This window comes from Coenobita brevimanus, chromosome 102 (assembly GCF_032717465.1).
Source record: "Coenobita brevimanus isolate Jiangsu-jjx chromosome 102, ASM3271746v2, whole genome shotgun sequence".
Taxonomy (NCBI): Eukaryota; Metazoa; Arthropoda; class Malacostraca; order Decapoda; family Coenobitidae; genus Coenobita; species Coenobita brevimanus.
In genome coordinates this window covers 24,734,464-24,762,087 of record NC_137055.1, presented here as the reverse complement: position 1 = coordinate 24,762,087, position 27,624 = coordinate 24,734,464, and positions in this window count along the sequence as shown.

Sequence of the window (27,624 nt, the reverse complement as noted above, 5' to 3'; positions counted from 1 at the left end):
GATTTATTCACTCTACAAGAAACTTTGATATAGTCATAAATATATCCTTCAATGCTGAAGGTCCTTCGTTAATTTGAGAGTAGTCATCTATCATGAAGTGTTAAGCCCACCATGCTCTGACTGCAATGCAAAATCTCACCTCACACCGATACTTTACTAAATATCCTTCTCTCAGGGGCAGCTTGCAGCATGTGGCTTAGCACGTTCACCGTGCAGTAAGAAGAACAGAAGTTGGATCATCGAGATAATCAGACTCATGAACGAAATTTGTTTCCACTTTGTCCCTGATAACCTAGCCTGTCACTGGGAACTGGTTAGAACATCGATCATTGCACTCAACAAAAATTTCTTCGTGCAGTCGACAACCGTTGAACACATGACTTCTTCTTTGCCTTCCTCCTCTTAATTCATACCCTCCCCCTCTCTCACAGCCCCACTCCACTTTATATCACCGTTATTCAACCGTGGATACATGCACCCCTTGAGGGCACATGTAGTCTCAGCAAGCTGTGCATAAACGGTCCCTAAAATCTAATTGCATTTTATACAGTGCTAGCATTGAGTAATCGTTAATTCAGTGTCTAATTTTATCATATTCTATTTATATTATGTCTGGTCTGAAGGAGTACAGTATACATTGCTTAGCATTGAATGTTACCTTCTCTTTAGTCAAGGAAGTTAGGAGACTTCTTTATATATATATATATATATATATATATATATATATATATATATATATATATATATATATATATATATATATATATATTGCTTTAAATATGTAATTCATGTATTTCATGACCTTCAACCAAATGAAAAGCTTGTTTTTGTGACCTTTTGCGTACATACATGTTTTCTTATTACCAGAGTACTTTGAACAACTAAAATAAGACATGAATTGATTATAATTAGGATTTTAATTCAGTTTTTTTTTTTTTTTCAATCAAAATTTTTATGAGACCGAGGTTTATTTTTTGCTATACATTTAATTTGGGGATACACAGACAACAAAGGTCATCCTGCTTCATCTCCCTGTTCATTTCACACCCAGACTACCAATCCTTCATCGTGTCAGCATTTGTTTCTCGTACAAATATGGCACTTCTTAAATTAAACTTTCACTCTTAAATCTAGTAACTCCCAGTTGCTTCTTCTTACTTCTTCAGTTTTCCTTTCTGGGTCAGTCTTCTTTATATATACATCAGTAGCAATGAGGCCTGGGACTAGGCTACTGATCCCAGTCAAATCTCCCAAGGGCTATTTGTCAACCGTAATCTCTATGACTGCATCCACTCTTGAGCCTTATACTGTAGTTCCACATCTGGCTGAAACGCATAACCAAATCAGAGCATGAGGCATCCATTTTCAATATGTGAATTCCTCATGGTCTCCTGAGTTACATGAAGCTCTTTGTCTTGGGACTCAGGCTGTCATTTGAAGATAGCCCCACTTCGTGTTAGTGGAGAGTCGGTACCCCAATCTACCACTAGGAAAATCATAATAATGAAAATAATACTGAAAATAATAACAACAACAACAACAACAATAATAATAATAATAATAATAATAATAATAATAATAATATTATTATTATTATCATTATTATTGTTATTATTACTGATCTGCTATATATCAAACATTGGGCATACATAATGTGAAGGGAGGGAAAGAAGTTATTCGATTTTGGTGCATATCAGTTCAAGGTCATGATCAGTGTTCGAGTGCAGTGTCGCGGCAATTTATTGGTGAGGTTATTTTAATGATATTATTTCTAACTCCGGTAGCCCGAGTATGTGGTATCTAAGAATTGTAGTAATCTAGTGGTCAGTAGAGTAATACTTTTAAATATTATACTCCAGGGTTGATCAGGCTGAAAATAATTACTTACCCACACCGAAAATTTTACGGGACACTCTAGGTACGAAGACGCAACTTCCACCATCCTTCCACCCAAAAGTCAATTTCATTCTTGGGAAATACGAGCCGTAAAAATAGATGATATTTCCGTTATGGCAGTGGGAAGATGCTGGGTTGGTTGAGGTACCAAACGTGAAAGACAATTTGGTTTATGAGTGAATTAAAGCTGGCCACTACAACTGAATTATTATGGCCTGTGGTGCAGAAACAAATTCCGTGTTACTTAATAATAGAAATGACGCAGGAGAGTAAGAAGTAGGGGGATGAAGATGGGCGAGTAGAAGGAAAGACGATGACAGGGAAAGGAAGGAAGAACGGGATGCTGGCAGGGGAATGTACAGTACTGGCGGTAAACATCATTATCCAGTAATCAATACCTACTACACAAAAAATCACAGGTTTGAACGTATTTAATGTAGTTAGGAGTAAAGTGAAGTAAGGGTGAAGAACTGGCAAATATAAAGACAAAGGAATATGGGACACAGTATAAATATATATGGGATTTTAAAAATATATCTATCGATTTATCCCATGGAAGAGAAAACACGACAAAAATTTTTCTTGTCCATCACCAAATACTGCAAGGAATGGAGTTACGAGCTAAATGGTTTTTAAAGGGATACTTAAAGGAGAATTAATTTCATTTATATTTTTATGATGTATGTAATTCAGACTGACAGACAGAAGAGATACAGATTCCGATTTGTACAGTATCTTGAATTATGAGGTGAAATATACATGCCTTTGGGCAAGGGCTCTTCGTAATGAAAATTAAAGAACAACACAGTAACAAATAATGCACACACACACACACACACACACACACACACACACACACACACACACACACACACACACACACACACAACATACCAGTTTGTTAGCCCTTTACCTGAGTCAGCGTCTTCCTTCTTTCATTCTTGTCACTTCCAGACGATTTTATTTGGATGACGTGTGTGACATAACAGTGAAGGTGTAAATGAAGGATACAGTCAATCCCCTTCAACTAAATAGAGTTAGCTGCAAATAGCATGAACAAAGTCATCAAACACGTCATTTCACTGAAGGACATATTGAAAGGCAAACGTTTTGCACTCTCATGATCATGGAATTCCCGTTAACGAAACTTAATCCTATGCTGCTATCCCAAATATAAGGTAGATGCGCCAATATCTGCGTTTAAAATGCATTTTTTTTTTTAAATAACGGAACAGAAAAAAGAAAAACAAATGAAAATAAAACTAATCCATACACCAGATTATTGGTGTCCTCTGTTCATAAAACATCTGTAACAGTTAGACTTGAACAGCTGTATGTTGTAGTTTTGAGGGAAACAAGTCTGGGGAAGCGAGTTCCAGAGAGATGCAGTACGGGGAATAAAAGAATTCTGATAGGCAGAAGTTCTGCAATATGGTAATGTGTCAGTCCAGTCATGAGCTCTACCAGATGCCCGTGTAACACGAAGGAACGCATGGAGAGGTGGCACAGTGGACGCAACTTCGTCTGAGCACTTGCTATAATAATATCTGTAAAATAATGACAGGGAGGCAACATTCCTTCTTACTTGTAGGGGAGGTAGTTTATTAGTAATAGCAGGGTTATTAGTAGTTCTAATAATTTTGTTCTAAATTTTGTCTAAATGTTTTAATGAAACTTCTCCACATCCATTCCACAGGGGTGAGCAGTATTCAAGCTGAGAGTGCACATGACTCTTATAAATTATAGCTAACTTTTCGTCAGTGAAGAAGTTACGGACTCTGTACAATAATCCAAGTTTCTTTGAGGCAGTTTTAGCAAGTGATCTGACATGAGAAGTCCATCTGAGGGCATTGTTAAGTGAGACACCGAGAATTTCAATACTTTTGGAGATGGGAATATTTGTACCATTGAAGGTGTTATACGAATCTGGCAATACCTGTCTATTAGTAAATTGTATATATTTAATTTTACTAGCAGTAAATGAGACAAGGTTGTTTTGTCCCCATTCACTGATCGTAGATAAGTCTTGATTTATGAAGATGGCTGTATTGAGTCAAGAGTTATAGATATCAGACTATGTAAATGCGTGTCTCAGTGTGAATGAACTATGAGGAGTTGAGTCATCTGCATATGAATTGATGAGATTGTGGGTGACATAAGAGATCATTAATATAAACCAGGAACAGGGTTGTTGCCAGAACTGATCTCTGCGGCACGCTGGCGTTAATTGAGTGGAAATTGGAATATACATCATCTACTTTTACTCTTTATTTTTCTGTTACTGAGATATGAGGAAATCAAAGGAACAAAAGACTTTAGTTCATAGCAAGGGAGTTTGGACAACAGGGAACGATGCCATACTCTGTCGAAAGCTTTAGAAATATTAAGGGCTACTGCATGAGTTTCTCCATGTAGGTCAATTGATTGATGAATGGTATGAGTCAGGAGATTGAGTATGTCAGTGGTGGATCTTTTGTGGCGAAAACTATATTTTCGATCACTAGTTAGGTTGTTGGATTCAAGATGTTTGACTATGTGCTTATTAATTAAAGTTTCAAATACCTTACCAAGGGAAGATGTGACAGCTATTGGTCTGTAATCAGAGGGGTCAGAGGAACTTCCTTTCTTCTTTCGGGGAAGGCGATGGCTGAATCGTAGAGAGGCGGCCTGCAGTCCTAATAGACCTAGGATCGAATCCCGGCTGAGGCAGGGAACAGTTTAAGGATTTGAATTTCCTAAAAGCAGACCTTCCTGATCTACCAGATGACCCGCCGACATGTCGTAAAAGTACCCCCACTAATACCAATACACCAGTCCTGTATGAGACAGCCCTAGCATGTATTCAGTATGGACGGTGGGTGTTAGCGCCAAAGTGGTGACATGTGGAAGTGTAGGAGGACCACTGGGCCTTGGAATAGGTCACTGCCCCCAAGAAATAGGCCCTGAGCCTTTGCCCAGAGTCGGACACGTAAAAAAAAAAAAAAAAGATATTGGGTGGATATTGGCTTCTTTCCATGAATTAGGGAATGAAGAAGTACGTATACACAGTCTGAATAATTTAACATGAACAGAGGCAAGTTCTGGGGAACACTTTTTCAAAACAATTGGAGGAATTCCATCTCGGCCTGGAGCTTTGTTGGCAGGTAAATTGTCTAGGATGGATTTTACGTATCTTGTCTGTATTTTAACCGGAACAGTTTCGGGAGAGTCAAGTTCTAGTACTGGGACTTTCTGCCTGGCTTCCTCTATGGTAGAATTTCTGGTAAATGTACTGGCAAAGATATCTTCTTTCCCACGTGGGTTAATTGCAATGTTGCCATCTGAAGATTTTAGTGGGAGAATGGATGAGAACTGTTTAAAGTTATTATTGAAAGAATTGAAAGTTGACCAGAATATTATATTGTCATTGGGGTTGTTAAGTAGTTCTGATGCTTGATTTTGAAGAAAGTTTGATATAGCGAGATATGTACGGCTTTTGCATGGTTTCCAGCTGTTACTCTGGTACAGGTGCTATCAAACCATTTTGGAGAGTTCGGTCTTTTAGTGAACTGCTGACTTGGTATGAATAAATCCATGCCGGCTAGTATTAAGTCGCAAATATGGGACTGGGTAGAACTGGCATCACTAGAGAAGAAAGACTGCCAAGGAATGTCAGCAAGATAATTACTAAATCCATCCCAGTTTGCCCTATCAAAGTGCCATCGGATCACCCTGACAAGTTCAGAACGGGGAGGTCTGGGGGGGGGCTAACTAACGAGGCTTTTATGAGATTGTGGTCAGAGGATCCAAGTGGAGACAATACCTCTATCACTATTGATCAGGATTATTAGTCAGAAATAACTCTAAGAGATGGGCATTATGGTCAGGATTGTCTGGCATTCTGGTTGGTTGCTTTACCAGCTGCGTGAGGTTAAACGATTCTGCAAACAGCTCGCACTCTAGACCAGTATCGTCAGTCCTGGCAGAATGCAATAACCATTCAGCATTATGTATGTTAAAATCATCCAGAATGGTAATTTCCGTGCTAAGGGGAAGCAGCACTTCATATGCAGTATATATATATATATATATATATATATATATATATATATATATATATATATTGTTACATAGCCTATGATTTCATCATCCTTTTTATAATTCTAACGTACAGTATGCTGCATGTTTAATCACAATTCGCCTCGTGGCTTCCATAGTGACCAGGCTTGCTTGTTCTACCTCACTCCCCCCTTCTCCCCTTATAGTAGAGTAAGTCGTTCTTTCTGTTGTTCAGAGCAGGACTGTCAACTCTTCCTCCCCTGTGCCTTCATTTCCGCGTCCTTCTTGCAAGTTGAATCAAGCTCTGCCGGCCCCTATATCATGAGCTCAGTCTCTGCATAATGGCCACTTAGATCTACTCCTCATTTTGTTCACATCTCTGTCCTCCTCTGTATAGTATATTACTATTTTTGTGAGTGCTCAGGAAGTCTCCAGCTATCTAGCTGCTGTATAATTTGAGTATAAGCGTTGTTACCATTTTTCTTGTACTGTATGGCCTAAGGTGTTAATTTGTAGGCCTGGTAAGGTTTTTTGTGATTCATGTAAAGTTTTTAATGTCAGCCAGTATTGGTAATATTTTGTGTCTGTAATAATATTATATCTTACTTTAACTGAGCATTATTGGGTTCTCTCATTTATCAGGGCTGACTTAGATAAATTTGTTCTTGTTAAATTCGTGTTAAAAGAGGCTATTGCAGTTAACCATATACGTAACCTGTTTTGTCATTACATTATCCTTATGAGTCCTGAATGTTTAGTTGTTAGTTTGAGCATTAAACTTTAACTTGTAATTTTACCTAACTCTTTTGTTTTGAACCTGGAACTTTGCGGGACAGTAGTGATTTTAGTATTCTCACTTGAAGTGTTCATTATCTCTCTCTGTTCCGTAACATAAATTTGGTGACCTCTTATCAGGATATTCAGGATATTATCATAAGGATATTGCTTGATATTCTGTGACTGTGATTTATTCATGATGTCTACTATTACTACTCTTGATGAAGCCAAAGATTTTTTGTCAAATGTGCAAACAGTGTGTGATGTAGAAAACAGAACAAAGAATGAACTTCAGCTTGTTGCTCAACAATTGGGAATTGCTGTTCGCTCTCATCATTCTAAAGATCAAATTGTTGACATGATTAATAAAGGCTTGTTTAATGTAACTCCTCCAGATGAGCAAACGCAGATTGAAATAGCTAAGTTACAGCTAGCCCTGCAGGAGGCTCGTGCTAAGGAAGCTGAGTTTCAGGCTCGTGCTAAGGAGGCTGAGTTTCAGGCTCTTGCTAAGGAGGCTGAGTTTCAGGCAAATGCTAAGGAGGCTGAGTCTCAGACTCGTATTCAGGAGCCACAGGCACAGGCTCAGGCACAAATTGAACTTGCTAGGATTCAGGCAGACCATGAGTATCGCATGAAACAAGGTGGAACTGGATCATCTTGCTCTGATGATTTTGATGTGGCTAAAAATGTTAAACTTGTCCCTCCTTTTAATGAATCTGATTTAACAAAGTATTTTCAGTTGTTTGAGAGGGTAGCTACAGGTTTTAATTGGCCCAAAAAGTATTGGTCAGTACTCCTTCAAACTGTTCTCACCGATAAAGCTCAAGTAACTTATGCATCTTTGCCTCAGGATCAATCTGATAATTATGATGTAGTTAAGAGCTTGATTCTTAAGGCCTATGAGCTTGTTCCTGCAGCCTATAGAGTAAAATTTAGGACAACTTATAAGCAAGATAAGCAATCCCCTGTTGAGTATGCAAAAATCAAAGAAGATCTGTTAGAGCAGTGGTTAAATTCTAAGAATGTAAATTCTGATTTTGATATATTTAAGCAGATGATTTTGCTGGAGGACTTCAAAAGGTGTATTAATAAAGATGTAAGCCTATATCTTCATGAGAAAAGAATAGATAATTTGTCTGATGCTGCAGTTTTAGCTGATGAATATGTTCTCACTCACAAGAGATATTCTAAATAAAAAAGGAAAGCTGAGTGTAAGTACGTTGCCTCTACTCAGAGTACAGGTAACAGGAAAGAGAATAAAGATGATGTTTCTCAGGAAGTAAATACCAGCTTCACCTCTAGATTTCAGAAAAGTAAATGTACTTATTGTAGTAAGCTTGGTCACACTACGGAGAAATGTTTCAGGAGACAGCGTGATGTGAACAAAAAGGAGTCTTTAAATATTCAGTCAATTGGTCTAGTGTCCACCCTTGAGAGTTCCCAGAATTCTTTAACTGAGTTAACTGAACCTGCTTTGAGGGGTAAATTAAATTCTCATGATGAAGCTCCTCTTTTGAGCAGTAACGTGGGTGACACTCTCAAGAGTTCATGTGCTAATTTCCTGTCTGATGGTTTTGTCAGTCCTCTGAACAGTAATGACAGGAAATCAGTTAAAATATACCGTGATACAGGTGCTTGCCAATCCCTTATGCTGACCAGTGTTCTAGGCTCTAATGTTAATTCCTCTGAGGAAACTGTAATCTTACAAGGTGTAGGGAATAATTACTTCTCTGTCCCTCTGTGCAGAGTGAATTTAGAGTCTGGTTTTGTTAATGGTTCCGTTATGGTTGGGTTGGTTGAGACACTCCCAATGTCAGGTGTAACTGTCTTACTTGGAAATGATATTGGTGGAAGTCAAGTGTGTCCAGCTCCTCAGTTGTCTAGTGAACCAGTGACTGTGACCCAGGATTGTGATATCCCTGATGTGTTCTCTGCATGTGCTGTCACTAGGGCTAAGTCTAAAGTTACTGGTGACTTAGAGGATAATGATGGTGATGATGTTATCCTAGCTGACACTTTTCTTGCTAATTTGGACCACTCACCAGATGAGGCAGTACCCCGTAGTGTTGATAATTTGTCTTGTCAAGAGTTGGTTGAGTTGCAGGTTGCTGACCCTGAGTTGAAAGGTCTAGCTAACTCTGCTTGCAATGAAGAAGAGTCAGCTGGTGCTTCTGCTTGTTAATATATAAAGTCAGGAGTACTTGTGAGGAAGTGGAGACCCCCAACAGCATCAGCCGACTGTGAATGGGAGGTTGTACATTAAGTTGTCATCCCTCGTGTTTGTAGGCAGGATATCATTAAAGTGGCTCATGATTCCAGTTTGGCAGGACACCTTGGAGTGAGGAAGACTGTGGCACGCATTTTGAAACACTTCTACTGGCCAGGTATCTTAAGAGATGTTTCCCGGTATTGTAAGTCTTGTCACACCTGTCAAGTTGTGGGGAAGTGTAATCAGACCGAAAAGGTTGCACCTCTAGTTCCCATTCCTCCTTTTGAGGCGCCTTTCACCCGTGTGTTGGTGGATATTGTGGGCCCTCTTCCTAAGACTTCTTCAGGATTTTCTTATGTGTTGACCCTGATCGATATGGCTACTCATTATCCTGAAGCCGTTCCACTTAGAAATATCTCAGCAAAGAACGTGGTTAAGGAAATGCTAGGGTTCTTCACCAAGTTTGGTCTGCCCAAGGAGGTACAGTCAGACCGGGGAAGTAATTTCATGTCAAATGTTTTCAAGCAGTCTCTGAAAGAGTTGGGCATCACCCAGATCACGTCTTCAGCTTACCATCCCCAGACCCAAGGAGCGTTGGAGAGATATCATCAAACACTCAAATCGATGCTCAGGAAATACTGTTTGGAACATCAGAAAGACTGGGATAAAGGTCTTCCATTCGTTGTATTTGCCGCAAGAGAATCTCCAAATGAATCACTGGGCTTCTCACCCTTTGAACTACTGTTTGGCCATGAAGTAAGAGGACCCCTTAAGCTACTCAAGGAATGCTGGCTGTCGGAGGAAGATGACGTCAACCTGCTGGAGTATGTGATGAAGTTCAAAGAACGGCTGTCCACTGCTTTACAGCTGGCGAGATAGAATTTAGGAGCTGTTCAGGAGAAGATGAAGACTTGGTATGATAAGAAGTCCAGGTTACGCCACTTTCAGCCAGGAGATCAGGTTTTGATTCTGCTACCAGTGCATGGGCAACCTCTTCAAGCCAAGTTTAGTGGTCCTTATTTCGTGGAGAAGAAACTCAGTGATGTCAACTATGTCATCGCCACACCAGATCGTAGAGAGAACAAGCAACTTTGTCACATCAACATGCTAAAGTTATATCACAGGCGGGACGAAAGTAACTCAGTCTGCACTGTAGCTGTTCCACCCAAGTCTGCAAGTGAAGTTCTCCCATGCAGTATGAGCCTGAGTGATAGTTTGGGGAAGAATCCTGATATCATGAATGATCTCCAGACTAAGCTTTCTCATCTAGCTCCCGAGGAAAGGCAGGAGTTTTCGGCTTACTGCAGGAGTACCCGCAAGTGTTCCATGCCACTCCAGGAAGAACCACTGTGTTGATGCATGATGTCGATGTTGGAGATGCAAAGCCAATTAAACTGCCTCCTTACCGTGTGAACCCAGTGAAAGTTCCTCTCATCCAGAAGGAGCTTGGCTACCTGTTGGACCACAAGATGATTGAGCCCTGTCAGAGCGAGTGGAGTTCTCCTGTCACTCTAGTCCCTAAGCCAGGTGGGTCACAGCGGCTTTCCATCGACTACAGACGTGTTAATCAGATAACCAAAACAGACACTTACCCTCTCCCTCACGTGGAAGATTGCATAGACAAGATCGGAAAGGCTAGGTACATAAGTAAGTTTGATTTGTTAAAGGGATACTGACAAGTACCTATGACTGAAAGTGCTAGGAAGATCTCATGTTTTGTAACACTAGGAAAGACTTTTGCATGTTCTGTAATGCCATATGGTATGAAGAATGCACCAGCCACTTTTCAGAAGCTCATGAATGTTGTAACGGAGGGTTTGGCAGGGTGTGTTGTTTATATTGATGATGTATTAATCATCAGTGACAACTGGAAAGATCACCTATGCCATGTCAGTAAATTTCTTGAGCGTTTGGTTCAGGCTAATCTTGTAGCTAATTTATCAAAGTGTGAGTTTGGTCAAGCTAAAGTTCAGTACCTTGGGTACGTAATTGGTGATGGACACGTTGCACCACCAGAAGCTAAGGTTCAGGTTATAAGTGATCTTCCGAGACCTGAAAGTAGGAAAGAGCTACAAAGATTTCTGGGAATGGTAGGTTATTACAGGAGATTTGTTCTTAACTTTTCAATTCTTGTATCACCACTTACAGATCTACTGAAAAAGGGAGTTAAATTTGTCTGGACCGATAACTGTGAATCCTCTTTCAGTAAACTTAAAGCTATCCTATTAAGTCAGCCAGTGCTCGCTACTCCAAATTTTGCTAAGCCTTTTAAGATGGCTGTGGACGCAAGTGATACACGAGCTGGGGCTGTTTTGCTGCAAGAGGATGATCAAGGTATTGAACACCCTGTATCTTATTACAGTAAGAAGTTCGCTCCACCTCAAAAGAACTACTCAACTATTGAGAAAGAGCTTTTGGCCTTGATTTTGGGTTTACAGCATTTTTCATTTTATTTGTGTTCTGGTTTTGACCCCATAGTCATTTATACCGATCATAACCCACTGAAATTCCTTAGTAAGTTTAAAGATAAAAATCAGAGATTGACAAGATGGAGTCTACTTCTTCAGGAGTATTCATTAGACATACAACATGTCAAGGGGAAAGAAAATGTTATTGCAGATTGCGTATCTTGACTTTAGACAGACTGTTTTAGAGTAATAAGAAATTTCCTTTGTAAATTTCTTTTTCTTTGTGGGGAGGTGTTACATAGCCTATGATTTCATCATCCTTTGTGTAATTCTAACGTGCAGTATGCTGCATGTTTGATCACGATTCGCCTCGTGGCTTCCATAGTGACCAGGCTTGCGTGTTCTACCTCACTCCCCCCTTCTCCCCTTATAGTAGAGTAAGTCGTTCTTTCTGTTGTTCAGAGCAGGACTGTCAACTATTCCTCTCCTGTGCCTTCATTTCCGCGTCCTTCTTGCAAGTTGAATCAAGCTCTGCCGGCCCCTATATATATAATGAGCTCAGTCTCTGCATTATGGCCACTTAGATCTACTCATTTTGTTCACATCTCTGTCCTCCCCTGTATAGTATATTATTATTTTTGTGAGTGCTCAGGAAGTCTCCAGCTATCTAACTGCTGTATAATTTGAATATAAGTGTTGTTACCATTTTTCTTGTACTGTATGGCCTAAGGTGTTAATTCGTAGGCCTGGTAAGGTTTTTAGTGATTCACGTAAAGTTTTTAATGTCAGCCAGTATTGGCAATATTTTGTGTCTGTAATAATATTATATCTTACTTTAACTGAACATTATTCGGTTCTCTCATTTATCAGGGCTGACTTGGATAAATTTGTTCTTGCTAAATTCGTGTTAATAGAGGCTATTGCAGTTAACCATATATGTAACCTGTTTTGCCATTACATTATCCTTATGAGTCCTGAATGTTTAGTTGTTAGTTTGAGCATTAAACTTTAACTTGTAATTTTACCTTACTCTTTTGTTTTGAACCTGGAACTTTGCGGGACAGTAGTGATTTTAGTATTCTCACTTGAAGTGTTCATTATCTCTCTCTGTATATATATATATATATATATATATATATATATATATATATATATATATATATATATAAACGAGGCTGAAGGCAGTGCAGACCTCGGCATTATTTAGTTTCTGCTCGATATTCTAGATGTATCGACTAAGTTTCCAATGACTGTCTTGTAATTTTGATAGAAGTTGGCCAAAGTACGGTGACGTGTCAGACCTCTCTGTAGACATTTTCATACATAATGAGCATGAATTGTTATGCGGTTCATTTGGTCAGATATAAATTCTGACTTTACCATCTATTTTTTAAAATTCTATCTTCACACATTTTACATGTAGCCCCGTGAATTAGAGAACGTTATTATTAGTTGTTTGGCTTAGTTTTTTTTTTCTTTTTTTTTTTTTTTTTTTTTTTTTTTTTTTTACTGGCCAGAGCTCGAGACTTGAATCAAATGTATTCTTTACTTGTATATACAAAAAGACACAGGGCAGGGAGCCTTGAAATATTTGCTGGTCTTAGGAAATTTAACAAAAAGGAGCCAAAATCAAAAGTCGTTCATGCTGAAGCGTCTGAACACATTATGTGTAAAGGACTGGAGGTCATAAGCAGAGGAAAAAACAGAATGCGGAAGACAGTTCTACAACTGATCAGTCACATATATGAGTACCAGCTAAATTCCTGCATTAGACAACAGGATAGAAAATGGGTGAGAAAATTGTCCTTGACGGGTGCTGCACGCACACCATAATCCAAGAGGGATACAAATGTTAGTTCTGAAGAGCTGTTACCAATGAACTATCGATAACTGGGACAAGAGATACAACACGACGGCGAAGAGGTAGATACTGAAGAAATATAGCATGATAATAGGAACTGATGAGGCGAAACCTTTGCCTCTACCAGAGACGTGCATAGTCTTTCGGAGGGGCATATGCTCAGACAATGAAAGGGCAACACTATGTGTGCTTAGGGCCAAAACAATTGATAAAGTCTGGTGCATATGATAAGTATTAATACTGCAAATGCTAGATCATGCTTCTCCTTTTCAAATGGTCTGTGTTGTACAAGAAAAAGCTGGCATTCACATTTTAACCACTTAATATGGTATTCTGTCATAAAGATGTTTCATTGGTCTTATTAATGAGAAAGGGGAGGGGGGTGAGACGGGTAAGGTATCAGAGAAAAGACAAGAGAAAGAACAGTTGAAATGAGATGACTGAGTAATGTGGCTGGGGATGCATAACGTGAATAAGATTGGAGATAATGAAATTCGCGAAAGATAAGAAGACATTGTGCCTGAATATGTTTATAGAAAGAGAATGGGTATAGATTCCGTGATGAAAACGTTAATTAGTTTAAATGTGGGAAAAGGCGCTGAAGGCCAAAAAAGTGGATCAATATGATAACATGCGTGTGAAAAAATGAGGTGTGTACGTTAATGAGGCTAGGGAATTGACATGGGATCGAGTGGGTTGGATGAAGTACCATGTGTAGAGAGAAGCTTAATTATGACAAAGGTTTGGCACAGTTTTTTTTTTTTACCTAATTGGATATCGGCAGATGGCCATGATGTTAAGCTTTTTTTTTTTTTTTTTTTTTTCAGAAATGTGCAGAAAAATACTTGTTCATGGTTTGGCCGGTAAGGAAGACAGTAGGATTCCGCACGACTTGTGTGTGAATGAGGGTCTGTCCTGGACCACCGAGATATCAAGGCCTCTAACTTCCCTCGTGGCGTCATCATGGTTGGGGTACCCCGCACGGTGCAGCCAGCCCCACCAACCTTCACGCACTTGTAGAATTTCGCTTCCTTCTCTCTCTCTAACATTGCTATTACAGTATGTAACAAAATGTTAATGCTAAACTGAAACCTTCTACAAGTCATTCACAATGGTGTCTTTTACGTCTGATTTGTGTTTAGAATCTGCTTTTCTGAAGTCTTAGCTTATGATTATGTTTACTCACTAGTACAGAAATCTGCATTTAAACATTTAGGGTAACTCGTGTATTTGGATACTCCTCCAATTTAAAGATTTGTGAACTATTTCGTGTGGAAAACAATAGATATATAATTACCTGACGTTAGTATTGCTCAAGTCCATTACTCAAGAAAATTAAAATAACAACAAATAAACTACGGAAATATCTAAATTTATCAAGGTGAAATATTCTGATGCACTTTTTCAAACTTATTGTCCTATAATTTCCGACTTCTTAAGGAATACACCGCTAAGGCTAAAATTTCCATGTAGTTGCTGAAACGTCTATGTATCAGTTCAAAAGAAATGGGGTTGATTACAATATACAGCAAATTATTCACAGCATCCTTCCTCAAGGAGTTTGAATTTGAATTGAAAAGCTAGCACCAAGCCAAAATAATGACTATATGGCACTAAGGTATAAGGGAGTTAAGTGGGCAATTAAATTAAATGTACAGGTGCAAAAGTGAAAGGAATTTGACAATATTCAAAAGAGAGACCGAACAAAAGTGAATGGAATTTGACAATATTGAAAAGATATAGAAGCCTCCCAATAATGTTCCCTGTCGCCTGCAAACGAGCCTAGTTTATCCACCTTATATAGCTATATTTATGAAAGTTCATAGTTTCTATCTGTACAGGACTAATATCCATTATCTTACCAACTGAAGAGTCATAATACCGTATTTACCTTGCTATGTTGGCCGGGTGAAAAGTTGTCTTTCTTAATGGTGCGTAGCCATTTGCTTGAGAGATCACTATCTTTGGGAAAGCCAAATACATGGACAGTCAAGGTAAGTTTCACAATACCCACTGTTCGGAGCTTTGGTGGTCAACGAATAGTCACGAAGCTGCAGCCAGACCCCACATGTCTGGTAACTGTGAGTGGGAAGAAGGGTGGCTGGGGATGGGAGGGTTTGGAGAGTTGCTCACGACACAGTATCAATAGCCAATGATAATGCGTCCGACGTATTCTTAAAGTGCAAAAGCGGTACGTTGTTTGTATAGTATCACACTGTTCTCTGTCTACATTACTGAATATATAATACATGTTTACTGTCAAAGATATGCTTCTTTGCCTTCGTTTTTCCAGTGTTAAATAGGAATGATAGTTACAGAGACTGATGTTATAATAATTAGGATTTCCCATGTCGTTCTGTAAAGGAAAGCAACGAGTCTGTTAATCGCTCATATAGATTTTTTTTTTTTTTTTTTTATCATTCCACTCTACCCTAGACTCTAAGTTCGAGATGAATAATTACAAGAATAACACGGGAAATTTTTGCAGGCAGATGCTTACAGTGGGATGACAGAGGATAAATCTATCTATCTATCTATCTATTGCCAGACGCCTCAATCCCGAATGGGGTGGCCACAAACAAATCGCCTCCAAGTCGCCCTGTCCTCCGCCATTTCACTGCCCTGCTCCCAACTCATACCCCCCTCTCTCATATACCTCTCCACCCCATCCCTCCATCTCATCCTCGGCCTCCCCCTCCCTATCCCCCCTCCATCTCACTCACATACACTCTCCTCGTCAGTCTCTCGCCCTCCATCCTCTCCACATGGCCAAACCACATCATTGTGTTCCTCCTAACGCTTCCTATCACATCCACATCTACACCACAATGCTCCTTTATATCCTCATTTGTCAGCCTCTCTCCATGTGACTCCACAGGCTCCTCTTAAATAACTAATTTCCACTGCTGTCACTCTTGAGTTGTGTCCTTCCAACAACGTCCACGCTGCACTTCCATACGTTAGAGTTGGTATCACAGTACCGTCATGTAGTAACTTTTTCACTTCGATCCTCACTTCCCTGTTTCTTATCACTGCTTTCAGGGAACCAGCAACCTTTCTTCCTTGTTGTACCCTTTCAAGCACTTCACCCTCCAAACTTCCATCCTTATTCATCACACTACCCAAGTACTTAAACGTACTCACATTTTCCATTTCCTCACCATCCAACCTCACTGTACATTCACTGACTTCATCTCTCTCAAAGACCATCACTTTACTCTTCCCTACATTCACCTTTAGATTCCGTTTCTTACACACTCTTCCAAACTCATCCACCAAGCATTGCAGCACCCCTTCGTCTTCACTCAACAACACAGTATCATCTGCAAACAACAGTACAGGGAGTTTCCAAACACTGCCCTCTCTCACCAGGGTCACTCCAACATCCACTGCCCTACTGTGTACCTCTTTTATTACCCCATCCATTACAGATTGAACAACCATGGAGACATGACACATCCCTCTTTCAACCCAACCTTCAAAGTGAAAAATTCACAGAGTTCACCATCCACACGCACTGCAGCCTTAGCACCATCATACATACTCTTCACAGCATTCAACAAGTTCCCATCTTCTTCATATATCATTATTACATTCCAGAATCCTTGTCTATCCACCCTGTCATATGCTTTCTCCAAATCCCTGAAAGCCTCATACAACATCTTTCCCTTCTCTAGACACTTCATTAAAGATCTAAGAATGAATACCTGATCTACACAATTTCTTCCTTTCCTAAAGCCTCCCTGTTCTCCAGATATCAGGACTCCATATTATATATATATATATATATATATATATATATATATATATATATATATATATATAATTTTTGGGTGCACCGCCCGGGAAAAATCTACGGATAGAGAAAGAATAAAAGAGAATTTATTTCACTCAGGTGAATTTGATGAAGAAAATGATTTGTTAACCCTGCTGGAAACACACAGGGACACCGTAGCATTGCCCGGAGAACAATTAGGGTGTACTAACTTGATTAATCACATGATTAATGTGCACCCAGAAACACCACCAATTTTCGTACCAGCTTACCGCATACCACACTCCCAACGTACACTTGCAAATCAGTATGTCGATGAAATGTTAAAACTTGGAATCATTGAGCCTTCAGTCTCCCCGTGGAATGCCCCCCTATTCTTCGTGCCGAAACGAAATGGAGAAATGCGTGCGGTAGTAGATTACCGTAAACTAAATAATCACACAATCCCAGACAGATTTCCCATGCCATTGCTAAGCGATGTTCTACAGAATATTGGTCCTGAGAATAATATATTCTCGACCATCGATCTCCTAAACGGCTACTATCGGATTCCAGTATCTAAGGAGTCACGTAAATACACTGCCTTTTCAACAAACAGAGGCCATTATCAATATACAAGAATGCCAATGGGACTGAGGACAGCCCCAGGCACATTCCAGCGTTTTATGAATTACGTATTGTCCGGAATTTTAGGACAAGGAATATTTGTTTATCTTGACGATATTATAATCGCAACGAAGAATATTAAGGATCATCTGAGGAAATTAGACTTACTCTTACAAAAGCTTAGTGATGCTGGATTAAAAATTAAACTTTCTAAATGCAAATTTTGCTTTAACCCCTTAACCGCGGGGCGTCACTTTCGTGACGCTCGGCTACAATGGATCATACCGCGGGGCGTCACTTTTGTGATTCTGTGTTATTTTGAATTATCCCGGGCTCTCAAGTGGTGGCTTGTATCATCTATCAGTACTGCCAATGTCCAACACTAGTCAGCACTTCAAATCTCATCTGTACTCCCATCCATTGTTGACATTTTAGCTATTTTACCCCCTTCGTGACTCCCCTCCCTACCTGCCCTCCATTACCCTCTCCTCTCACCTCCCACGCCGCGCTGTGCTACGGAAATTTCCCCCTTCCCTTTCCACAGATTTCATCCATTGAAATAAGCCCTATGCCCTATATTTTTACCCAATAATATATACCAAAAAAAAAAAGGTAAGTGATAGTGTTATACTCCATAAATTGGCTAATTATCACCTGACAACACCTCACGTGCATTCATTCGCTACATTACCACGGTAATTTCCCCTTTGATTTATGCCTTGTAATCGATGTCTGTAATAAAAATATATATCAGAAAGGAAGGGAGAATCCTAATTGACATTTACATTCACCTGGAACTACTTATTTCTTTATTTATTGCCGAGATTTTCTACCTATAAAAAATTAGCATGTAAGTTAGCAGCAGTAAGCCTAAAGTGTCATTGTCAACCCTTCCCTTCTCAGATAATTTACCCCCTTCGTGACTCCCCTCCCTACCTGCCCTCCATTACCCTCTCCTCTCACCTCCCACGCCGCGCTGCGCTACGGAAATTTCCCCCTTCTTTTTCCACAGATTTCATCCATTGCAATACGCCCTATGCCCTATATTTTTACCCAATAACATATACCAAAAAAAAAAAACAGGTAAGTGATAGTGTTATACTCCAGAAATTGCCTAATTATCACCTGACAAAACCTCACGTGCATTCATTCGCTACATTACCACGGTAATTTCCCCTTTGATTTATGCCTTGTAATCGATGTCTGTAATAAAAATATATATCAGAAAGGAAGGGAGAATCTTAATTGACATTTACATTCACCTGGAACTACTTATTTCTTTATTTATTGCCGAGATTTTCTACCTATAAAAAATTAGCATGTAAGTTAGCAGCAGTAAGCCTAAAGTGTCATTGTCAACCCTTCCCTTCTCAGATAAGCCGCAGCATTTAGTTCCTTGTCCTCCACTGCAGAGACAACATGTCGCACTCGCGCCCCGCCATTCCTGCCGCTTCTGCGCCCATTGCAAAGGGCCCCGTGACCTCTACCCCCAAGAAAAGTGTTGAGGCAAGCAGGAAAGGCCTCAGTGACTCTGCAGTGGCACGAGAACTTGCTGAATTGTCCATGATAATAATGGACAGCAATTTTGACGATTCTGGTGAATCGGGTGATGAGCCGGGTGAAGTTATCGCCCCAGAAACAGCGACAACAAGTGCTCCTACCAGTGAATCTGTGTCTAGCTCCAAGGGAAAGGAGCCTTTAGTGCAGGAAGGACAAGAATTTGGGAAGGGAGTGAAAAGGCGGCGTGTTAGCCCCAGAACAATGCCCCCACGTGACCCAGCCCGCCATGAGTCACGAGAGCATTCACCTCCCCATTCCCCAAGCCCCACTTTACTCATCTCGTCATCATCGTCGGCTGAGTTATCTCCGGAGTCTTCGTCGTCGGAGTCACCACCAGCATCAACAGTGAAGGCCGGCCGTAGAGGTAGAGGTAGATCTAAGAGAGTGAAAAGTAGTGTAGCTAGTATGGTAAGGGCTGCTAGTGCTGTACGGCAACCTAGGGTCAGTGCGAGTGACCTTGACAGAGATTGCCTCCCTCTCAGTCAACCTCCACCACCACCACCACCACCATCCCTCCACCGCCACGCCAGGGAATCCTGGACGCCTTCGCGTGGACGGAAGGGTCAGATTTTGTCCCCGAAAACCTGGTTTTCGATGAGAGCTCGTCAGGAGTTCAGCCTGCCTTCACTATGGACGAAAATGCTGAGTGTGTTGACTACCTTTTGGCCTTCCTAGATGTCGAAGTCATGCAGCACATATGTGATGAGACCAACAGGTTCGAATCACAACGTGCTGCTAGTGGTACAGGTGCAGCCAAGATGCAACAGTGGACCATGCTGGGAGTGCAGGAGCTGTATGTGTTCTTTGCCCTCATGCTTCTTATGCCACACTCCAAGAAGCATGAGTTGGAAGAATACTGGTCCATGGACCCCTTACTACCCTCACCGACCTTCAACAAGTACATGGCCAGAGATCGCTTCCGGAACATCATGGGAAACCTGCACTTTGCCGATAATGATGTACCTTCCCAAACCGACCCACTCTGGAAGATCCGGGAGATTCTGAACAGAATGAAGGATAAGTTCATGTCATTCTTCCACCCATTTCAGAAGGTTGTCATTGATGAGTCCTTGGTTCTGTTCAGAGGACATCTTCGGTTTGTCCAGTACATTCCAAGCAAACGCCATCGCTTTGGAAGTAAGTTCTTTGTACTGTGCGACTGTAAGACGGGGTACATCCTTGACTTCGTCATATATTCAGCCAGCACTGTCGATCTCGATAAAACACACCCCCTTGGCTTCTCAGGCTGTGTAGTGAAAGTGCTCCTAGAAAAGTATTTTGGTGGGAATCATGTGCTGTATACAGACAACTACTATACAGCACCGAAACTTGCCAAATACCTTTCTGAGCACGGCATTGGCTCCTGCGGCACTGTGAAAAGTAATCGTGCCAACTTCCCCAAATTCCCAGAGGAGACATGCACCTACGCAAGTCTGAGAAGATGCTGGCAATACGGTGGCATGACAAGAGAGTCGTGCACATGCTCACCACCGTACATAAGGGGGAGATGAGAGACAGTGGGAAGGTCGACCGTAGGACAGGCGAACCTGTGATGAAACCTGATGCTGTGTTGGACTATAATATAAACATGCGGCTGGTGGACAAGTCCGACATGATGATTGGTGAGATCGACTGCCTCAGGAAGAATACTAGGTGGTACAGGAAAGTTTTTCTGCATCTCATAGATATGACGATGCTGAACGCCTTCATCCTGTACAAGATGAAGGTAAAGCCACCCAAGTCCTTCTCCCTGAGGTTGTTCGCCAGGACTTGTGTCCAGCAGCTGCTGGAAAAATATGGTAAGGTGCAAGCAGCAACTCCAAGGCGCCATCCAGTTACACTTCCCGACCGACTTGAGCAGAGGGCGTATATGGATCGGCACAGACTTGAGCTAATGCCTGCCACAGGGAAAAGGAAGGCTGCGATTCGCAGGTATCAGGTATGTGCGCATACCACACGCCGCACACCTGAGCATAAACGCACCTCTTGGCAGTGCGCTGAATGCCAGGTTCCCCTCTGTGTAACCTGCTTCTTCGATTATCACAGCCAGAAGCAGTTCTAACAGTGCAAGTGTGGAAGCAGAATAATTTGGAAATAATGTGTAAATAATGTGTAAATAGCAGGTGAAAGCAATGGATGTTCAGTTCATATGATTGAACAGTGTATTATAGTTTTATCTTACTGAAAGTGACAGTGAATAACATATTGTAAGTAAAATAGAAGGGTGAATATTGAAAATAGAATAGAAAATGTAAATAGTAATGTAAGTAATTAGTAATATAAGAATATGAGTACAAATAATTTATGTTATAACAGTAAGAGTGAATCCGTGGCTCTCTACGTATTTTACTGACTGAAAAATAGAATGACTTCAGTGACAATAAAATAATACGACTGAAGGAAACTTATGGAGAAAGACTCGAGATATATATAAGTGTGATATAGTAATAGAAATATAAAGTGTGAGGGGTTTTATGAATAATAAATGACAAAGTGCCTAGAGCGAACTAGCGCAAGTGCGGCGATCAGACGCGCTCGTAATTTCCATTGCTTTCACACTTTTTTTTTTTTTAGTATGGATCCCAAACTACTTGAAAATGGTAGAATAGTGTTTATAGTGTTTGTATCTGGCTGTGGTAATCATATAACGGGTTGTCGGGAAGTGTAAAGTGGAGACTTAGTTACCCTACTTCAGAGGTCTCCACAAGTCCTACGGAAACAGACGAAGGCTCAACAATCATTCCAGGAGAAAGCTGAAGGTATGTGCTATAAGTATATATAATTTTATTATTGTAGGACTAATAACTGATTTTTAGCAAATATTTTTTGAGAGTCTGTCGGAGCCCAAATAACCCCGCGGGACACGCAAGTCATTGGTAAACAAGCCCGTGGTGTAGGGGTTAAGGAAATAAATTTCTTAGGCCACAAATTAAGTTCTGACGGTATTCACACCACTGATGACAAAATACAGGCAGTGAGAGATTTTCCTGAACCCACTACGACTGACGAAGTTAGACAATTTTTAGGTCTGGCTGGGTACTATAGGTCATTCGTACCACAGTTCTCTCATATAGCCTTTCCTCTATTCCAACTACTCAAAAGAGATGCTGTATTCCAATGGGAAGAAGAACAAAAAAGGGCATTTAACAATCTAAAAATTAAACTAACAAATGCACCTTGTTTAGCATATCCAGGTTACACAAAATCATTTCTTATTTGTACAGACGCATCAGTTAAAGGATTAGGGGCTGTACTGATGCAGGAAGATTAGCTACTTACAAAGCTCCTCAAATATAATAACCGCTCGCCCACAAGTCTAATATATATAAAACTCCACCACAAAGTAAATACAAAGTTTTTTTTATGACATTTGGTAGCAGCGAATCTACGGACATCGTCTCCGAATCAAAAGCAAATTTCTACAAAAGCAGGCGAGACTCTACAAGATTAGCTTCAGTTCTACAGTGAATTCCTACAAAATACAGCCTACAATGCAAATAGCCTACAAGTCTACAAAACAACTCTATAATCTTCACGTAACTTCAAGCAGCAACAAGAAGAATATAAAACAAAGCAAGTAAAGAAGAGGAAAGACCAAAGCAACAAGCACACAAACCCCCACCACTCTCTCCCGCCTACCTCCATCGCTGACGCAGAGGTCAAGACACGCAGCAAAACACCAGAGCCACATTTATAACGCATCTTACTCATCTTCACTCAAGTTACTCATCGCTACTCGTTTACTCACCACAGCTACCAGTGTGAGAAGTTGACGTCACCATACGTGTGCTGAGACGACGCCAAGCCGTATATCTGACACCCCACAACACGCCAATCAACCCGTGAAGAACAACGCTATCACCACGTGCAACACCACTCGCACCATTCCCACCACGGTAAAAATTAGTGAGTTACATAGTTACTTCATTTATACAATACACAGTGATAGACAATAAGCTTCTGCACAAACATATAAAACGTGTTGTATAGTTACAGCTTAAATACACATACTTACTTCAGTTATCTGCATAACTCAAACACTAGATAATCACCAACAATAAATTAACATTTATTTACTACCAACGAGTGTTACCAATTATACCTACATAAAATACGTGTTTCATACATACAGCTATACATTATTATATCTACAAAGTGATAAAGAAAATATACCATCACAGTTACTCAGTGAGCGATTAAAAGAACTGTATTAAACATTTATTAATTAAAGCTACCTAGTGGAAACATATAAATTAAGTTACAAGGTAAACTAGAGAAAAAAAAAAAATGGCCAACACAAATGACGTTAGCAAGAGTGAACATCTTCAACACAATCGTGAAGACAATGATTTCCACACAGTGCTGACACACATATTACCCACGATAGGTACAAGTGAACAACAAGTCAGTGTATATAGTTAATACTGTATATAGTGTATATATTTTTTATATAAAATAATAAAATGTGGGACTATATAATATCATTTTCAATAATATCTGTGCAATATAAACTAAACTTTAAAAAAGTATCCCAAGGAAATTAGCCAGTATTTATGCAACCATGAACAACATGGAAAAAGCGTACACAAGCGAAGAAAAACAAACTATAGAAAATCAATACATACAAAAAAAAAAAAAAAGAAAGAAAGAAAGAAAAGTAAGAAAGAAAAAAGAAAAATAGAGTAAGATCACATAACAAACAAATGAAAATAAGTGTAAGTGTTACTACAAATGCCAAAATACCACATAAACTACAAACAAAAAAGCAAACGGTTGTCTCCACAAGCTAGTGGCATGGCACATCATATCATCGACCGCAGCATATGTTAGGACTGCAATTATATCAATTATGTAACTCCATATTATAATTATGTAACGACAAATGATTGCATTATGTTACACTTGCTACAATTATGTAACTACAAACAATATTACAAACAATATGTACCAATTTATGTAACAGTTGCATTAACAAGATGTAACATTTATGTAACTTTAACTACAATTATGTAACTACAAACAATATGTACCATTTATGTGACAGTTGCATTAACAAGATGTAACTTTTATGTAACTTTAACTACAATTATGTAACTACAAACGATATGTAACAATTATGTAACTACAAACGATATGTAACAATTATGTAACGACAAACAATTGCATTATGTTACACTTGCTACAATTATGTAACTACAAACAATATGTAACAATTATGTAACGACAAACGATTGCATTATGTTACACTTTGCCAATTAACAGTTGCATTAACAAGATGTAACTTTTATGTAACTTTAACTACAATTATAAGGCCAAGACACTTATGTAACAGTTGCATTAACAAAATGTAACTACAATTATAAGGCCAACACAATTATGCATTACCACAATATTTTGTAACAATTCATAAAATGTTACAATTATGTATTACCACAATGCCACTACAAAAACCCAAGTACATACTGTATTACAGTTAAATAATTTACTTTAATGCATTTATTCAAATATGTATACAACTTGTTTAAAATGTAATATTACTGAATAATCACTATTTACTATAAATATTATATGTATACAATATTCATACAATTATGTTACTTTTACAATATTATGTATTTCACTTAATTAGCTTATAAGTTCATTATAATGTGTATATAATATGTATTAATATGTTAGGACTATTAACTGTCGATGGTACGCCATTTTCGCGTGACCGAGCAGATATCAGGACTCCATATTATAATTACAAATCATAATAGATAGATAGATAAATAGATAGATAGACAGCTCTATGCGAGCCTGGGAATAGGAAATGAGCTTGCAAATTACACTGAGGAAAGCTGACGACAGTGGCCAGTAAGGAGATGATGCAGTTAGTTGTCAGCAATCCACCCGTGAACAAAGCCCTAGTGACCATACACACACATACACACATACTCACACACAGGCTTCTTAAACTTTCCATCCACAAGGAACACACGTGATACGTCTCCTGTTTCACCAGAATTTAGGAAAGAGAGCTCAGAAGGAGACAGGCGATAGAAGAGACAGGTCGCAGGGAGAAGGGCTTGGCAACTTGAGAGAGAGACAGAGAGAGCGAGACAGAGAGATAGCTAGCGGGACTGGACTCTATACTTCGCTCTGTGTGAGAGACTTGTTAATATTTCCAAGACAAATAAAAATAGTCCCATACTATTCTTTACCTCTCCTGTCACTACATGACAAATGGGAAAGAAGATTATTTACTACAAGCTACTCCAGTATAATAACCGCTCGTCCACAAGTCTAATATATATATAACTCAACTACAAGTAACCACAAAGGAGTTACAAAGTCTTTTATGACACAACTAATTCCTCTGTTTTTTCCCTAACTCTGTCAATAAGTATCCCATCATACACTTTTCCTATTACAATAGAAGACAAATGCCCCTATGATTACCACACACCTCTTTTTCCCCTTTTCCTTTGTACAAGGGAATAATTATACCCGACTTCCAATCCTCCGGGACTCTCCCTTCCTCCTAGGGAAATCTGCACATCTTCCACATCCATTCTACTACTATCTCTCCCCCATGCTTCACCATTTCACCCCACACTCCATCAGTTCCTGGGACTTTCCCCAATTTGACTTTCTTCATTGCTTCCACAACTTCTATCCTACTGATTTCTTCCTGTCTTCTCACCTCCCTCCTTCTCCCAGCCATTTTCCAGCCACTTATACTCGCATTACTTCCATCCTCTATGTTCAACAGTTCCTTAAAGTTTTCTCTCCACCTGCTCACTTTTTCTCCCTTCTCCACTAGTAATCTACCATTTTTATCTTTCACTCTCTTGCCAACTTCACTGCCACCCTGTCTTATTCTCTTCACCTTTTTCCAGAACATTTTCTTACAGTCCCTCCAATTGACACTCAAATTCCTTCCAAATTCCTCATCCACTCTTTTCTTACTCACTCTTACTAATCTTTTCACCTCTCTCTTCCTTTCTACATATAACTCTCTTCTGCCTCTCAGCTTCTTCCACGCCCCTATTTCTCATCCAATCACTGTATGCTTTCCTTTTTTATGCCACAGCCTGTCTCACCTCTTCATTCCACCACGTTCCTTGCACCCCCCTCCATCTTCTCTTCACCCCACACACCACATCACATGCTGCACATACTTCTGTGAATATCCTGCACACACCTTCTACGTCCCCCATCTGCTCCAATTCATATTTACCCAATCGTTCCCCCAGTTCTCTCCTATATTCTGCCTTTTTCTCATCCTCTTGTAACCTTTCCACTCTCCTTGCAACTACTTCTTCTTCCCGTCCTTCCCTTCTTCTATTTCTCCATCTTACTTGGATCTTGATTCTGGCCACCACCAAGTAGTGGTCAGAAAGTCCATTCCCCTAACCTCTAAAAGCTCTTGCATCCATTACACATCTTCACATCCTTTCATCTACACACACACATAATCAATCATTGCCTTCCTTTCATTCAGTTCACCACCCACCCTTCTCATCACTAGCCATGTATACTTGTGGATCATTTTGTGCCTGAAGAGGGTATTGGCTATCACCAATCCCCTCCTGGCACAAATGTCCACTAACGCACTGCCATCCTCATCTATCTCAGTAGGGACACCCCACTCACCAACTATTCCATCCACCTTCACATTCCCTACTTTTCCATTCATATCACCGATCAAAAACACTCTCATTCCTTCCAAATTTTTCCATGCACATTTCCACATTTATCCAGAACTCTTCTCTCACTCTGCTTGCACGATCTTGCGTTGGCGGATACACGCACACAGTCGCCCTCATTTGTATTCCAACTTTCAATCTTACCCACACAATCCTTGACCCAACTGATCCATACTCTCTTATGTTCTTCCATCTTTTACTCACAACAATACACACTCTTTCTTTTGCCCTCTCATTCTCACCTACTCCTGCACATATACCCCATCCATACTCCCATTCTCTCACACTCTCACCTCTCCATTTAGTTTCAGTTACTCCACATACATCCACTTTCGCACCCTGAAGCACCAGGACAATCTCTCTCTCTTTCACCTCATCATTCGCACCCCTTACATTCCATGTTGTGATCCGTACCATGTCCATTGTCCAGTCTTGGTCGTCATCTTTTGGTCAGTCCTTGTCCGAGGCTTCTTGTTCATCTTTTTAGTTAACTGTTTTCCGGGGAGGGGCACTAACCCTTTGCGAACCCTTTAGTTGCCTCATGTGACAAACAGGGATACTGGGTGAGTATTCTTGAAAACCCCCCTACCCCCAGGGGGCAAGTAATTTATATATATATATATATATATATATATATATATATATATATATATATATATATATATACAGTAGACCCTAGTTATCTGCGGTGAGTCAGGTTCCAGGGACCCCCACGGAATGCAATTTTCGCGGATACTCATCATCTTAAAATGGTATATTATTTCCACATAACCTAAGCACATCCCTGAAAAAAAAAAAAAAAA